Raw genomic sequence first — 16,149 nt, 5'->3', positions numbered from 1 at the left:
ACAGCAAGTATGTGGACCATTTTTGATGGCAATCATTCTGCCATTTCCCTTGGGTCTGTATGAACTGTAGGGGTCGGTGGTCTGTGTGGATGGCTGTTTCCTTCCCCAAAATGTAATGCTTCCATTGTTGGCAGGCCTGCACAATGGAATACATCTCTTTGTCATAAGTGGGATACTTCCGGACTGTGTCTTAAAGTGTCCCACTCTGATATGCCACTGGATGCCTGTGTTGAGTAAGGACTGCCCCAATAGCATAATCAGAGGTATTTGTCATGACCTCAAATGGTTGTTGCAAGTCTGGTAATGCAAGCACTGGTGCCAAGCAGAGGTGATATTTCAATTATGTGAATGACTTCTTTTGAGATTCAGACCAAAAGAATTTTGCTTTAGCTCCTCCCTTGGTGACTTGACTCAAGGGCCAAGTGATATGAGAAAATCCCAACACGAACCTGCAGTAGAAGTTGGCAAGACCTAGAAAGCTGCGAAGTTCTATCAGAGTGGTTAGAGATGGACAATCCTGAATGACTTGGATCTTGGCTGGATCCACATGCACCCCCTGTTCATCAATAATGTATCCCAGATACTGAACTTGGGTCATGCCAAAAGTGCATTTCTCCAAATTGGCACATAACTTGTGTTGTCGCAGTGTTTGGAGAACCTGTTGAAGTGTTGGAGGTGCTCTTCCCAACTCTGGCTGAAGATCAGGATGTCATCCAAGTATACCACTACAAATGAGTTGGTGAATGGCCACAAGATGTCATCCATTAGCCTCATGAAGGTTGCAGGAGCATTCGTTAATCCGAAAGGCATAACCAACCATTCGAAAAGGCCCTCCTTGGCTTTGAAGGCAGTCTTCCACACATCAGAGGGTTCAATTGGTAACTGGTGATATCCTGACTTCAAATCGATCTTGCTAAAATATTTTGCCCCCTTCAATTGGTCCAGGAGGTCATCAATTTGTTGGATCAGGTACTTATTATGGACAGTGATCTTGTTCAGCACCCGATAGTCAATACAGAGTCTCCAAGTCCCATCCTTCTTCTGTACCAACACGATCGGGCTCCCACAGGGCGAACTTGGATGGATGTGACCTTTTTGCAACAGTTCCTAAATCTGCCTCTTGATTTCATCGTTCTCCAGAATGGAGTGCTTATAGATTGGTCCATTGGGCAGCGACGCACCTGGGGTTAAATCGATGGAGTGCTTGACCTGACAGTGCAGACGAACCCCTACGGGGGAGGTGAAGATGTCCTCATACTCCTCCATGACCTTGTCCATCTATAGTTGTCGTGCAGAGGGGCCCTATCTGGAGGTCGTGGCCACCATCTTCTTCTTTCCTTGAGGGCATATCATCAGGAAAAAAAATTTCCTAGTTTTGGAAATGAGCTTACTGCATTATTTTGTAGTAACCAAAGAGATGGTGGTAGGCGGTGCTACCTCCGGTGTCCTATACAACTTATTTCCCAAAGTAACAATAATAGCACGGGGCCTTGATTCATACATAGCATGTCGCTTCCACAAGTATGGTTGTCCTAATAATACATCACAAACTTCAAGGGGAGCAATGTCACACAATACCTCATTTGTGAAGGGCTTGATATTGTATGGAAGGTGACACTGCTGGCTCACGCGAAGATCCCGTCCTTGGTGAAGCCACCCAATGGTGTATGGTTGTGGATGTGTTGTGGTCGATAAGTCCAGTCGCTTCACGACCTCTGCTAAAATAAGGTTCTTTTGGCTCCCACTGTCGACAATGAACTTTAGCGGGGAGCCCTTTACCCACATCTGGGAGTGGAAGAGATGCTCCTCCTCCTCTAGATCTTCAGGTTCCTCCTTTTGGATCTTCGTGGTGGCAATGGTGGCATTGGGCTCCGCATTGATAATATGCTTCCCTTTGTCATTACCATTATCAAGTTCTGACTCAGAGTTAGAACATGCATCTAATTCTAAAACCTTTAGCTCAGCCACCAGTGACTGCTTGGCCCGACACTCACTTGCGTTGTGAGTGGAGCTCTTATGGAACTCACACCACTTTCCCGTGTCCTTTTTCGGCTTCGCAACGTTTTTCTTTGCTTGCAGCTTTGGCGGGTTGTCTTGGGCTGCCCCGCCTTGGCTTTGTCCTTTGTTTTGCAGTTTGAGGGCACCTTTCCCTCACTTCGGATTCACAGATCCAAAGTCTCGCTTCTTCTGTTTAAACTTTTGCTCGACCTTGACGACATATCGGTATGCCGTGCCAAGTGAGGGGATGTTCAGGAATTCTATTTCTTCCTGGATGTACTTGTGCAGGCATCTGCGATATTTGAGTACCAAATGATGCTCTAAATCCTTGATACCCAACTTTTTGCAAAGGGTATGGAAAATATTGGTAAACTCTGGCACGTCTTGGTCCCTTCCCTGCCGTAGCGTGGTCCATTTTATGTATTGATCCTCATAGCTTCTGACAGGGTAGTACTGATCCTTGATGGCATCCTGGAATGAATTCCAAGTGGGTGCGACTGAAAATAGTGAGCCTGTACTTTCATCCTTTTCCTCGCAGTAGGTTTCCCACCAGTCCTTGACATGGGGGGCTACTTTGAGAAGAACGAAAATAATCTTTTCCCAACTAGAAAAATCATGAACAGAAAAATACCCCTTTAGCAGATTTAACCATTTATCGACAGCATCTGCGTCTATCTGACCCTCGAATATGGGGATTTCAAAATTAACTTGTACCTTAAATGGTGTGGCATTTCCAGAGTAGCTGTTGGAAGCCGATGCGTCACCCCTGGGTAGCCACTGAAGGATCTGGGAAAAGTTGTCCATCATTGCATTCCTTTGTCACTCGAGGGCTTCATTGAGCAAGATTTTGATACGATCTCCTGCCCCCTCATCTTTCTTTTCATTTGCCATGGGAGGCCGTCGGGATTTGCGAGGCTGGTCTTGCAAAGGTTCGACCAGTTCAAGCCCTAACTCCTTATATCCCGACCTCAATGGGGACATGCAAAAGAAAAATAGAGAAGAAAAGCAGATTGCTCTAATACCACTGATCCAAATTTAAATAGCAACACAACAAATTACAGAGATAACGATAAACACAGAGATGCAACGGAAATAATACTTCATTTCATTAATATAAAATACTGAAATATGCTTACAAACAGAAATGGGAATAAACCAGCTAGGCGATGGTAGCTTATCTCTAAGAAGAGATGTGGTAGCTACATGCCTCTGAACTCCCTTACAATGAGGCTCAAGGCCTTTTTATTATTGAACAATAAGAGCAAACCCTAAACAACCAAAACCCTAACCCGAGGAGATATAACACCAAGAGTTTATGGGCCCCATTGGGGTGAGTTGGACAACCAACTTCCTGGGGTCGCGACTTGGTCATATTATCTCTGTTTGACACACATGATAACCCGTTGGAAAGATATTTCTGAGTACTACGACTAAAAAACCAATTTTAGTCAACAAATCGCTGGCAGAAGATTTCCAAAAAAACGCTGTTTACGGCCTCAAAACTACTCCAGAAGTTTAGGACCCGAAAAATTGCTAAAAATAGTAAATTGTGCTACAATCAAGGAACTGAAAAACTAAAAGAAGTAATGATGGGGGTCCAAGTGGAATTGGTAGGTGGCCACCAATATCCACCTGGATCACGAGCAGTGTTATGAAGCTCCAAGAGTAGTATGGTGGTCATGTTTTCAGCAGTTTGGTATATTGTAAATATTGCATCAATCTTTGTTAATAAAACTCCATAAGAAGTATGTTTTGTTGGGCATAAGCATCATAGAACATTGAGGATGGTGTTCCCCCAAGGGGGAGAGTTTTGTAATAACCCCTGGTTGATTCTCCATGTAAATAAAATAAAAACCAAGGTCATGGGACATGTATTCCAAGTTGAATGATGGGAAAACATTAAGTGGGCATCACCTGTGGTTTATTAATGGCTATGGAAATTGGCAAAGGAAAAGAGGAAATAAATGGCATTTAATTAAGTAAATAAAGGAAAATAGGAGAAACGAAGGTGAAGAGACACAAATATGCATGTGCGATAAATTAGAGAGAAAATGAAGGAAAATGAAACAAAAGAAAAAGGAAAAGGAAGAGACTAGATATCAATGATAGAAAGGAATTAGAGAAACAATTCACAACTTTTGTCAGTTCTAGCTTTGGTGACTTTCAGTGAGAGAGCCCTAAGAGAAGGAGAAGGAGAAAGCACTTGGATAGAGGCAAATAAGCAAGCAAAGGACAAGCAAAGTAAAGTAAGGGAGAAAAAATAAAAGGTTGGAAAAGAAGTTACAACAGGAATACATTGTAGGTAACAAGTTCCATGTGTGATTTCCTTGCTGATATTTGAATGCATGGTATATGCATATGGTTCATTGTTTATTTTGTTGTCATTGGCATGCGATTTTCCTGAATTGATTATGGTTTCGTCCTTGCCTTTCCATTTCCTAGATACCATGATGTAGTGGGTTCTCTTTCTGGATTTGGATTGGTTCTCAGGTTCCCTAATGGTAGTGGATTGGGATAGAATCTCTAGAGCCCTGGAAAAACTTGGGTTCCATGGAGGCTCCACCTCCACCACATACACCTACACCTTCACCTCTGCCTCCACTTGCACACCAACCATGCAACATGGCCAATGTAATGAAGATGCCTATCTTTAAACGGGTCAATAGTGAAGATCACGAGCAATTCTGGTTTGTTGAAAATGATGTGCGGACAACACAACAGATCATTGATGATAATATAAAGAAAGTATAGTTGGTCACAACACTGTAGGATAGGGTGCTGACATGGTACATCAAGTTCTGTCATGATAGACCTGGCGTGATGTTGGTAGACACTCAGCAAGCATTAAATAATGAGTTTAAGAAGCCTAAGTCTTAGGCGCAGTCTGTCACAGAATTTAAGGAGATACAATGAATGGTAAATAAATCCTCGTGGGACTTTGATCAGAGGCTAAAATTCCTGCTCCATCAGGCTAATATGAACATCATGAATGACCAACAGATAGAATGGTAAAATGATTCCTTGTTGCCTCACCTAAGATTACCATTATCTGAGAAAAAAAGGAATGTAAGTAAAGGTTGTGGATATCATGATGAGGTTGGAACCCTCGCTAGTACAAGATAAAAATGTTCGGGTACAACAGATTCAGTAACAACTAAAAAGTCTATAGATGGAGTTGCAAATATTGAAAACAGGAAAGGAAGCTTAGCCACAGGTGCGCACTGAAGTCTGGTGTATAAAATCCAACAACAAGGGACATGATAAGGATCATTGCCCTGTTTATCATAATTACCTGATTAGAGGAGGTCCTATGCCACTGAAGCCTGAGAGTATTGTGGGACCAAGAGCTTGAGTACCATTATGGAGCACTTTCTATCAAATAGATGGGAAATATACAACTAATAATTGTCACCTCTTATGGAAGTTTGTTCAGACACCGCAACAATTGTTTTTTACATTATGTAGTTTAGTGGGCATGATGATACGGATTTAGATTTAAACAGGAACACAACAAATTATAGAGATAACCATAAACATAGAGATGAAGTTGAAATAATACTGCATTTCATTAATGTAAAATATTGAAATACGCTTACAAACAGAAATGGAAATAAACCATCTAGGCAGATGGTAGCTTCTCTTTGAGAAGAGATGTGGCAACTACATGCCTCTGAACTGTGTTATAATGAGGCTCAAAGGCCTGTTTATTGTTGAGAAACAATGGAAAACCATAAACATAAAAAAACTTAACCCTAGAAGATGAAACGCCAAACTGTGGGCCCCGTTTGGGTAAATTGGTACATCAACTTCCCGAGGTCGTAACTTTGGCATATGATCTTCGTTTGACATGCACAATATCTCGTTAGAAATATCTATCCGAGAACTACAACTTTGGGAAGAGAAGCATCGATCCATGCTCCCATGTTTCTCCCAATTTTCCCAAGAAATTTCGTTTAGGGCCTCAAAATGGTTTTGGAAGTTCACGACCCAAAAAACTACTAAAAATAGTAAATTGTGCTACAATTATGAAAAATGAAAAACTAAAAGAGACAGTTGTGGGTGTCCAAGTGGGATAGGTGGGTGGCCACCAACATCCACTTGGATCATTCCCCCCCCTCCCCACACTTTAGGAGGCAATGGTCCCCATTGTGTTGAGTTCCCCCATCTACTAAACTTGGTCCCTAGTGAGTTGTTCTATAATGGATGTGTCCAATAATGGTGGGAAGCATGGTCGAGGGCAGTAAACATTGAACACTTTGTGCAGGTGGAGGAATGGAGGAATGTTGTGCTCCAAAGAATTATTTCCCACAACCTTGGCAACGTTGTAAGGACCATGTTGGAGTGGTTTGAGCTTCTGATGGGCTCTTGTGAGGTGTTATTTCTGCATATGTAACCAAACTTTGTCACCCACCTAAAACTTGTGTGGTGCAGCTATGGGTGAGGAGAAGTTGTTCCTGTGTTCTGTCATGACCACATCCCTTTGCTAGCACTGTTGCGTGGAGGAACCCTTTGCGGGGGTCATGGATGTGGCTACGATCTTTGCCTTACTTTGGGAGAGAAGAAAACATATAATGAATTTCCTAGCCTAGGAGATGATCTTGCTGCATTTATTAGTAGAGATCAAAGAGGTGGCAATAGGTGGGGCTACTTCCAGTATCCTGTATAATGAATTACCCAATGTAATAATAACAACACGAGGCCTTGAATTGTACACATCATGTCGCCTCCATAAATATGGTTTGCCTAATAGTACATCACAAACATCCAGAGGTGTAACATCACACAATACCTTGTCTATGAAGGGCTTGATGCTGTAGGGAAGGTGACACTGCTAGTAGACTAAGAGATCTCATCCTTGGTGAAGCCACCCAATACTGAACTGCTGCAGGTGTGGTGTAGTCGGTAGGCCCGACCACTTCATGGCCTTTGCTGAAATGAGGCTCTTTTGGCTGCCACTATTGACAATGAATTGCAGTGGCGAACCCTTCACCCACATTTGTGAGTGGAAAAGTCGCTCCCCCTCATCTGGATCTTCAGGCTCATTCTTCTGGATCTTGGTGGTGGAAATAGTGGCACTTGGTTCCACATCAATGATCTGCTTCCATTTTTCCATTCCCCTTGTTGGGTTCTATCTCAAGGTTGGAACATGCATCTGATTCATAAGCCTTTAACTCAACGACCAGTGACCGCTTGGTCCGACACTGACATGAGTTGTGAGTGGGGATCTTATGGAACTCACACCACTTTCCTGTGTCCTTCTTCAACTTCATGGTGTTGTTATTTTCTTGTGGCTTTGACGGGTTGTTTTGGGTTGCCTCGTCTTGGATTTGTCCTTGGTTTTGTGATTTGGGGAAGCCTTTCCCTTGCTTCAGATTCACAAATCCAAAGTCTTGCTCCTTTTGTTTAAACTTCTGCTCGATTTTGACAGCATATCAATACGTTGTGCTGAGTGAGAAGATGTTCAAAAACTCCATATCTTCCTGGATGTATCTGTGTAGGTAGCCACAGTACTTGAGTACCAAATGCATCTCAGAGTCCTTGATACCCAACTGTGTGCAAAGGGTATGAAAATTTTTTGTGAACTCTGACACATATTCGTCCCTTCCCTATCGCAATGTGGTCCACTTGATGTATTTGTCCTCATAGCTTTTGACAGGGTACTACTGCTCCTTGACGACATCCCAGAATGAATTCCAAGTGGGTGTGGTTGAAAATAGTGAGCCTATAGTTTCACCCTTCTTCTCACAGTAGGTTTCCCACTAGTGCTTGACGTGGGGAGCTACTTTGAGAAGAGCGAAATTAATCTTTTCTCGACTGGAGAAATCATGAACAGAAAAATAACCCTCTAGTAGATTTAACCATTTATCTACGACATCTGCATCTATTTGACCCTCGAATATGGTGATTTCAAAATTAACTTGTACCTTCAAGGGTGTGACATTTCTAGAGTAGTTGTTAGAAGCTGATGCCTCGCCTCTAGGTAGCCGCTAAAGGATTTGCACAAAGCTGTCCATAATCACGTTCCTTTGCTGCTTGAGGGCTTCTTCAAGCAAGATTTTGATAGGATCTCCTGCCCCCTCATATTTCTTTTCATTCGCCATGGGAGGCTATCGGGACTTGCAAGGTTGGTCTTACAAAGGTTCGGCTAGCTCAAGCCCTAACTCCTTATATTCTGACCTCATTGGGGACATGCAAAGAAAAACAAAGAAAAAGCAGACAACTCCGATACCACTGATCCGAATTTAAATAAGAACACAACAAATTATAGAGATAACCATAAACATAGAGATGTAACTGAAATAATACTTCATTTCATTAATGTAAAATAATGAAATATGCTTACAAACAAAAATGGAAATAAACCAGCTGGGGCAATGGTAGCTTATCTCTGAGAAGAGATGTGGCAGCTACATGCCTCTGAACTATGTTACAATGAGGCTAGAAGGCCTATTTATTATTGAGAAACAATGGAAAACCCTAAACATCCAAAAACCTAAACCTAGAAGATGAAACGCCAAACTGTGGGCCTTGTTTGGGTAAATTGGTACATCAACTTCCCAGGTTCGTAACTTTGGCATGCGATCTTTGTTTGACATGCACAATATCTCATTAGAAATATCTATCTAAGAACTACAACTTTAGAAAGAGAAACATCGGTCCATGGACCCATGTTGCTCCTAGTTTTCCCAAAAAACGTCATTTAGGGCCTCAAAACGGCTCCGAAAGTTCAGGAGCCGAAAAATCGATAAAAATAGTAAATTATTCTATAATTACAGAAACTAAAAAACTAAAAGAGACAGCTGTGGGGGTCCAAGTGGGATAGGTGGGTGGCCACCAACATCCACCTAGATCATATGATGAGAGAAATTGCTAAAGCTATGAATTGATGATTGAGCGAACCCCTACCTATCAAATGCAGGTGGAAAATAGGCCTACAGATTAAGGTACAAGTGTAGCGTGTCAAGGATTCCAAAGCCATGGAAGAGTAAGAGGAGGAAGGAGGTTGTGTCAAGGATCATAGTACTCCCTTCAAATTGCAGAAGTGGACCAAGGAGACCACTTTCGCGTCCAAAAAGAAGCAAACATCTGACAAGAAGGGACATACGGCTCCAATGGTCCTCACTAAGGGGGACTTGGATGAGATTGGAGACAAGGTCCATGACACAATGACGAAGTTGTGGACACAGTTTGACCAATAGTACATGTAGGTGTCAAGGAGCATCCAAAGGGAACTGCGTGAGTTGCAGATTCAAACAGGTCAAATTCAGGGGAGCGTGGGACAAGCGAGCGAGATTCAAGGAAGCCTACAACAAGACAACGCATCGGTACTAGACGCAGATAAGACTATGGACCTCAGAGTCATTCCATTACTGAGGGATCACTATGCACAAATGGAGATGACGCAAATGCACAACTCAGAAAAATCAAGGACGTGGGTATCAACTTAGTTGCACTACCCATTCAAACCCTCCATGAACTTCATCAAGGGGTCTCAAATGAGCTCAGGATCAAAGAAAAGTGTGTGCTATCAGTCATAAGCGAGGTCAAGATGAACAATGAGCAGATCTTCACATAAAATGCTCAGGCATTGAAAGAAAAGGAAGCACTGGTTGTGCCAAGCCAAAGCTTGGAGGGAACAATTTCATAGGCATGCAAGACGCTCCCAGAAATTCACATTCCATAGGATGCAGTAGAAGCAACGAAGATTTAGAAGTTGGTTTCCATAGTAAGAGAATCGAAGGATGAGATCAACCAAGTAACCTTTGACTTCCAAATGAAGATCTCATACCTGCAGTTGAAATTGTAGCCAACCAATCCACCATAGATCCTAGAGAAGTGTGGAGTAGCCATCAGGGAGAGCATGGGCACTTTGGAGGAAGCAGTCACAGGTTGCACGTTGATATTTGAACATGCCATGGAGCTATGGATGACTCTGCAGGAGGACCCAAACCTGCAGAAGCTTGGCACAGATATTTGGGAGACACATTGAAAGTTTGATGAAATAAGGGCGATTGCGCGCACTTTGACGCCAATCCAGTGCCTCGCTCGATTGTAGGAAGGAAAGTAGTTGCAATCACAAATTGAAGAGATGCAATCACAAATTGAATATCTACAGATAAAAGAGGTGTTTTTAAAGGCCAAAATACAACCATGGATAGAGGAATCAAGTCAACTTACTCTATGAGTCCAGGAAAAGTTAAAGACACTTCAACAGACACAAAGAATGATGCACCTGGTAGTGGAAGGTCTGACTACATAAAAGATGGTAGAGGAAGTGCAGTAGGATGTGGTACATGGTTCTGCTGACATAGCAACATTGAAGGTGGAGTTCAATGACCTCCTCAACAAGATTGAGGTGCCAGCTGAGTTACTCGAGGACAAGTCACCATATTTGTGTTGTGGGCCTGTTGGGATGGTGTCCTTAGGGTCAATTTTGTTAAGTTTTAAGCCATTTTTTCAATATCTTTTTGTAGTGAAGGTAAAGTCTCCGAAAAATGTGGAAAGCAGAATGTGAAGCTAAGTAGAGTCAAATGGGATTTAGTCCCTTAAGTGGGTAGGTGATAGAGTTTTTTTAGACCCGCCCATGGTCCACAGACCATGGTATTATAAAGAAAATGCTATAAGTAGTTGAGTCATAGCAAGTCTAGAAGATAAATTTCTGTGAAGAATCATTGTAAGGGCAAGGTGTTACGGCAAGAAAGGTATGTTTCATGTACTTAGGCGAAAGGGGAAGGCTCCTCCAGCTGATTGCGCAAAGACTTTGGTATGTGTATAGGCTGAGTGTGCGGGCCCCTGCAGCTGAGTGGGCAGGGATAAGAAGTCTATATCTAAATGTTTCCATCTAATAAAGACTATTTTGAGACAAAATTGATGCATCTGTGTCCTTTTATTTACTTCTGCAAAGTTTATGTATCTTCTCCCTGTAATCTATTTAATATGAATTAATGCTTATTTACTGTGCGGAACTGGTAGATCTGCAATCTTTATGCATGATAATTACAATTAGCGCCTTCGTGAAGATCTGAAAGTCATTTAGATATAGTTGCAACAGATGTCTATTCAAAAAGGATAAGGGTACGTGAAGGTAGAGCTAATCTATAAGAACTTTAGGAGACCATCACATAGGCCTCTAGATGCAGAAACCTGGTTCTAGCATCCCCCAATACCAATTCAGGTGAGACTGCATATTGCACTATGTATGTTGTTTCCAAAAGGGCCAACAATTAGGGTTTCTTTTGTTAGCACAGTAAATTCGAACCTCGATTAGGCCCCATCAAGCCAACAAGGTTACCTGGTTTCCATAGATGTCATTGAAAACGATGTCGGGAGAAAATCCTTGGATGGTCCTAGAGCACAAATGGGGTCCTATGCAAGAAGTTGATGAGAGGGAGTGCGTCAAGAACTAGAGAGTGAATTTTGGGAATATGAGGTAGGAAAGGGTCATTTTATAAGAGGAGGGGAAATGGTCAGATGACGCGAGGTGATGTCATCAAGGGGGGAACACATGGCATAACAGGATTGGAAAAGAGCAGGAGATAGGTAGACAAAACTGGGGCCATTGAATTACCATTCACCATTTAAAATCACGTTGACTTGAAAAGGGCACCAGTGCATTGGCCCACTTGGCATGTGGTTCCGACTGTTATCACAAAATCAGGCCCTGGAAGGCTGCTGATCAGGAAGACTTTGAGTAACTATTTCAAACCAAACTTTTGGCTGAGGCTTAGCCTCCTCAGCCTGAGAGGGCTCTCTCAAAGGGTTAATGATTTTGATTAAAGAATAAGATAGATGGCTAACTCTATGGTTTGTGATTGTATATGTTTATAGGTTGAAAGATGAAGGTTGGCTACCATTGGGCTATGGAGTCAAAGTATGTTCAGTACCACAACAAGATCAGCTTAACATGAATTCAGGGCATAGAGAGTTTTTATACATCAACAAAACAAAGATACAATGCAAGGAAACACAGTTTATAAATACATGAAGGAAGTTAGAGCATCATTGATGAGTTCTAAGTAACATGTATTCATACCACTGCAAGTAAGTGAAAGAGGAAAGCCATGAGACAATAGGACATTAAAAACCCTCTTTGAATCCTGAGTAGTGAAGCCAAAACATTCTACCTAGCATGGAAGTCAAGGCATTATAGAGTTCAAGTGCAGAAATGCAAATATAAAATAGTGAAACACAGTTAGTTTATCTATGAAGGAAGTCAGAGCATCATTGATGAATTCTGAGTATCATAAGTAAACCTCACTGCAATGTAAGTATTGGAAGATGTCATCAAAACAAGAACATACATGAACTCTTCATGAATCTTGAGTTGTCTAAGTAGAAATTCTGCATTAGGTTAAAAATATACACAGTCTGCACATAGAGCAACAATTGAGCCAAAAAGTCTCCAACCCTTTGCTAATTCGACCTCTTGCTCTATATAAAGCATTTACAATTAGGATTCCATCATCCCTCATCAAGAGAATTCGAATTTTCCATCAGTGACACCTATTCTAACCATAAAACCAACCATTAATTAGAACTAGCTGTTAACTAGGAGTGCTAGTGACCTAATACAACTAGGAGTGTAACTCCTTATTATGATTACAACATCCTTATCTAAAAATTTAAAGCATTCTTTGACACCTAACACTCCATGAAGTCGAATTTGATGAAGCCTCCCACGTGGTCATCTGACTGCTGAAGACAAACCCTAGAAATTAGGGAACATGTTTCCCCGTTTTTAGGTTTAGGATCCCTGAAAATGGCACGTGGGACAGAGCCTTTATCTCTTCATCCATGACACATTTTACGAAACTGAAGGAGGTTTTCGTAGCCCATGTTTTCTAGAACAAAAACCTCTCCTGGTTTTTTAAAACATTTCTCCAGCTGTCCCGAAACTGTCCTTGAAAAACACGTGGCAAACAGGAAAAATCCGTTTTCTGAAATTAGGGTTTCAAAGAAAGCTTATTATCTCCCAACTGAAAACACTTATGAATAAATTGAGATAGGTTATTGTATTAGGAGAGTTGATGAAGATAAAAATCCTTCAGAATTCCAAAATAACCTTTCATGTGACAAGAAACTGATTTTGAAAAGGACTGCTAAAACCAGTAGACAAAGCTTAACTTTCAGCAGTTTCGTAGCGCAAGTTTAACCATAAATTCCTCCCACCTCAGAACGAATTTGAAGAAACTGAAAGAGGTTTTTGTAGTGAAGCATGTTAGGAAGAAAAGCCTCTTTAAGTTTGCAAAATTAAGTTCTAAGCTGTTCAGTAAAGCGTTTGGAAATTGACTAGTAAAAGCAGAAAACAGAGTTTTTCTGCTAAAACAGGCTGCTACAGGGGTTTCCTAGCGCGCTACGAAAACTCCTAGTTCAGTGATTTCGAAGCTAGTTTGAAAATTTCTCCAAAGTAATGTGAGATATGACTTCCAAACTCATGGTGAGGCTTCGAGGACATGGAATGAGGCTGTCAAACTTTGATGGAAAAGAGATATGACCTTGAAAGACTTCTAACCTTATGACCTAACTCTTAAAGCATGAAATGACCTAGAGACCTTTTAACACCATGACTAAAAGAAGGGTTTGTAAATGAGAATGACACTAATTGTGATGAGCTGACTCAAAACTTATAATACTATGATTAGAAACAAGGCAACTTACCAAAGCTTAGAGACAAAGATTTTAGGGTGATAACAGTGGCTCCACTAGGGATAGTGTGCCCTTGTGGTATACTAAGAACTTGCAGCTCCAGTGCCGCTATCCATCCTCTAGAATAAAACTCTGAACCTCTGCCCAATTTTCTCCCCAAGCCTTTAATGATTTCTGAATGAAGAATTCAAACTGCACCTACTGAAACAGATGCTCAGTCAACCTACCCTGAGCTTATTTGCACATTCCTACCTACCCTATCAGTTGCATTCTCCAATTGTAGCTCAAGGAACATGAAACTTCCAATGAAGCCAATCATCAATCTCATCTGAAACTTGGATCTCCTTACTGTGCTTGAAGCATAAATAAACCAGATACTGAAATAACCAAGGAAGCATGAGGTGTAACTGTTCTTCAAGATGAAAATATAACTGGAAGCCTGAACAGTAAATCTTTTCCATGTAGTCAGCTATAGGGTCAAAAAACACATGGTTAGTTTGATGATTCTCATAAAATTCTATATCTTCAAACAACTGATCCTCAGCCACACCAAATTTATTTGATATGCTATCCAACTGCCTTTCTAAATGATGCCCACAAACAATGTAATTTTCTTCATTATAAAGATCATTCTTTGATGCAAGTTGCTGCAAGGAATCACAAAAATGAACAACCTTTTCCTCCACCTGAGGGTCATAGAAAATTTCCTCCAGTATTTCTTTTTGCTGTGTGTAATCATTTTCATCTTCATTATGATTCGAAGACTGAGAAGTCTGCTGCATCTCTACATCAATCTCAGAGGATGTAATATGATTTTCATAAGTAAACCCCTGCTGATCTTCATGCTGCATTTCATGAGATGTTATACTTTCTTCTTGGTGCTGAAATGCATTGTTATGAAGAGCCTCTAAAATTTCTTCATCCATAAATTCATCATCATCATAACAATCCTCCAAGTACTAAATAAGACTTAAAGAATGTCTACAGCAATCTTTGAGCAACAATAAGGAAGGATGACATTCTTTATACATGTCATAGAACACATCATGGAAATCAGCAAGAGAATATAATGAACCATTTTCCAAACTTTTATACCAAGACCATGCTTTTCCTTCTAAAGTGGTCATAAACATCTTCATGAGACAATCCTCAGGACAGTGAACCTTAAGACTGCGTACATGCATATGAAACCTAACCAAATGAAAAGCAACATTGTCTTTCTTTTCATCTTTGAATATCGGAAGATCCTCTAACCAATCAACCTTTGGCATAGGATTTGGAAAACCAGGGATATGAGACCGATTCATAGGAGCATACCTGGCATTCATTCTTGCAGTGTAATTCATCTTGAAACTTCATCAAGCTACTGATCTTCTAGCAGTGGAGTCACCTTCCAATTTCTTATTCGATGCGTGGAGTCGCCAAGGTAGTTTTGCAGCCTCAAATAGATGTCTGAGCTCCTGCTACCTTCAGAAGTTCAGCTTCATAATTTCAGGAATGAGTAATCTTCAGACTCCCGGCAGACACACCAAAATGTTATCACAAAATCAGGCCCTGGAAGGCTTCTGATCAGGAAGACTTTGATTAACTATTTCAAACCAAACTTTTGGCTGAGGCTTAGCCTCCTCAGCCTGAGAGGGCTCTCTCAAAGGGTTAATGATTTTGATTAAAGAATAAGATAGATGGCTAACTCTATGGTTTGTGATTGTATATGTTTATAGGTTGAAAGATGAAGGTTGGCTACCATTGGGCTATGGAGTCAAAGTATGTTCAGTACCACAGCAAGATCAACTTAACATGAATTCAGGGCATAGAGAGTTTTTATACATCAACAAAACAAAGATACAATGCAAGGAAACACAGTTTATAAATACATGAAAGAAGTTAGGGCATCATTGATGAGTTCTAAGTAACATGTATTCATACCACTGCAAGTAAGTGAAAGAGGAAAGCCATGAGACAATAGGACATTAAAAAGCCTCTTTGAATCCTGAGTAGTGAAGCCAAAACATTCTACCTAGCATGGAAGTCAAGGCATTATAGAGTTCAAGTGCAGAAATGCAAATATAAAACAGTGAAACACAGTTAGTTTATCTATGAAGGAAGTCAGAGCATCATTGATGAATTCTGAGTATCATAAGTAAACCTCACTGCAATGTAAGTATTGGAAGATGTCATCAAAACAAGAACATACAAGAACTCTTCATGAATCTTGAGTTGTCTAAGTAGAAATTCTGCATTAGGTTAAAAATATACACATTCTGCACAAAGAGCAGCAGTTGAGCCAAAAAGTCTCCAACCCTTTGCTAATTCGACCTCTTGCTCTATATAAAGCATTTACAATTAGGATTCCATCATCCCTCATCAAGAGAATTCGAATTTTCCATCAGTGACACCTATTCTAACCATAAAACCAACCATTAATTAGAACGAGCTGTTAACTAGGAGTGCTAGTGACCTAATACAACTAGGAGTGTAACTCCTTATTATGATTACAACATCCTT

Source organism: Pinus tabuliformis, chromosome 3_2 (assembly GCF_031772625.1).
Source record: "Pinus tabuliformis cultivar Carrire ecotype Pingquan chromosome 3_2, CPIR1, whole genome shotgun sequence".
Classification (NCBI taxonomy): Eukaryota; Viridiplantae; Streptophyta; class Pinopsida; order Pinales; family Pinaceae; genus Pinus; species Pinus tabuliformis.
Note: the sequence above shows the minus strand (reverse complement) of the source record.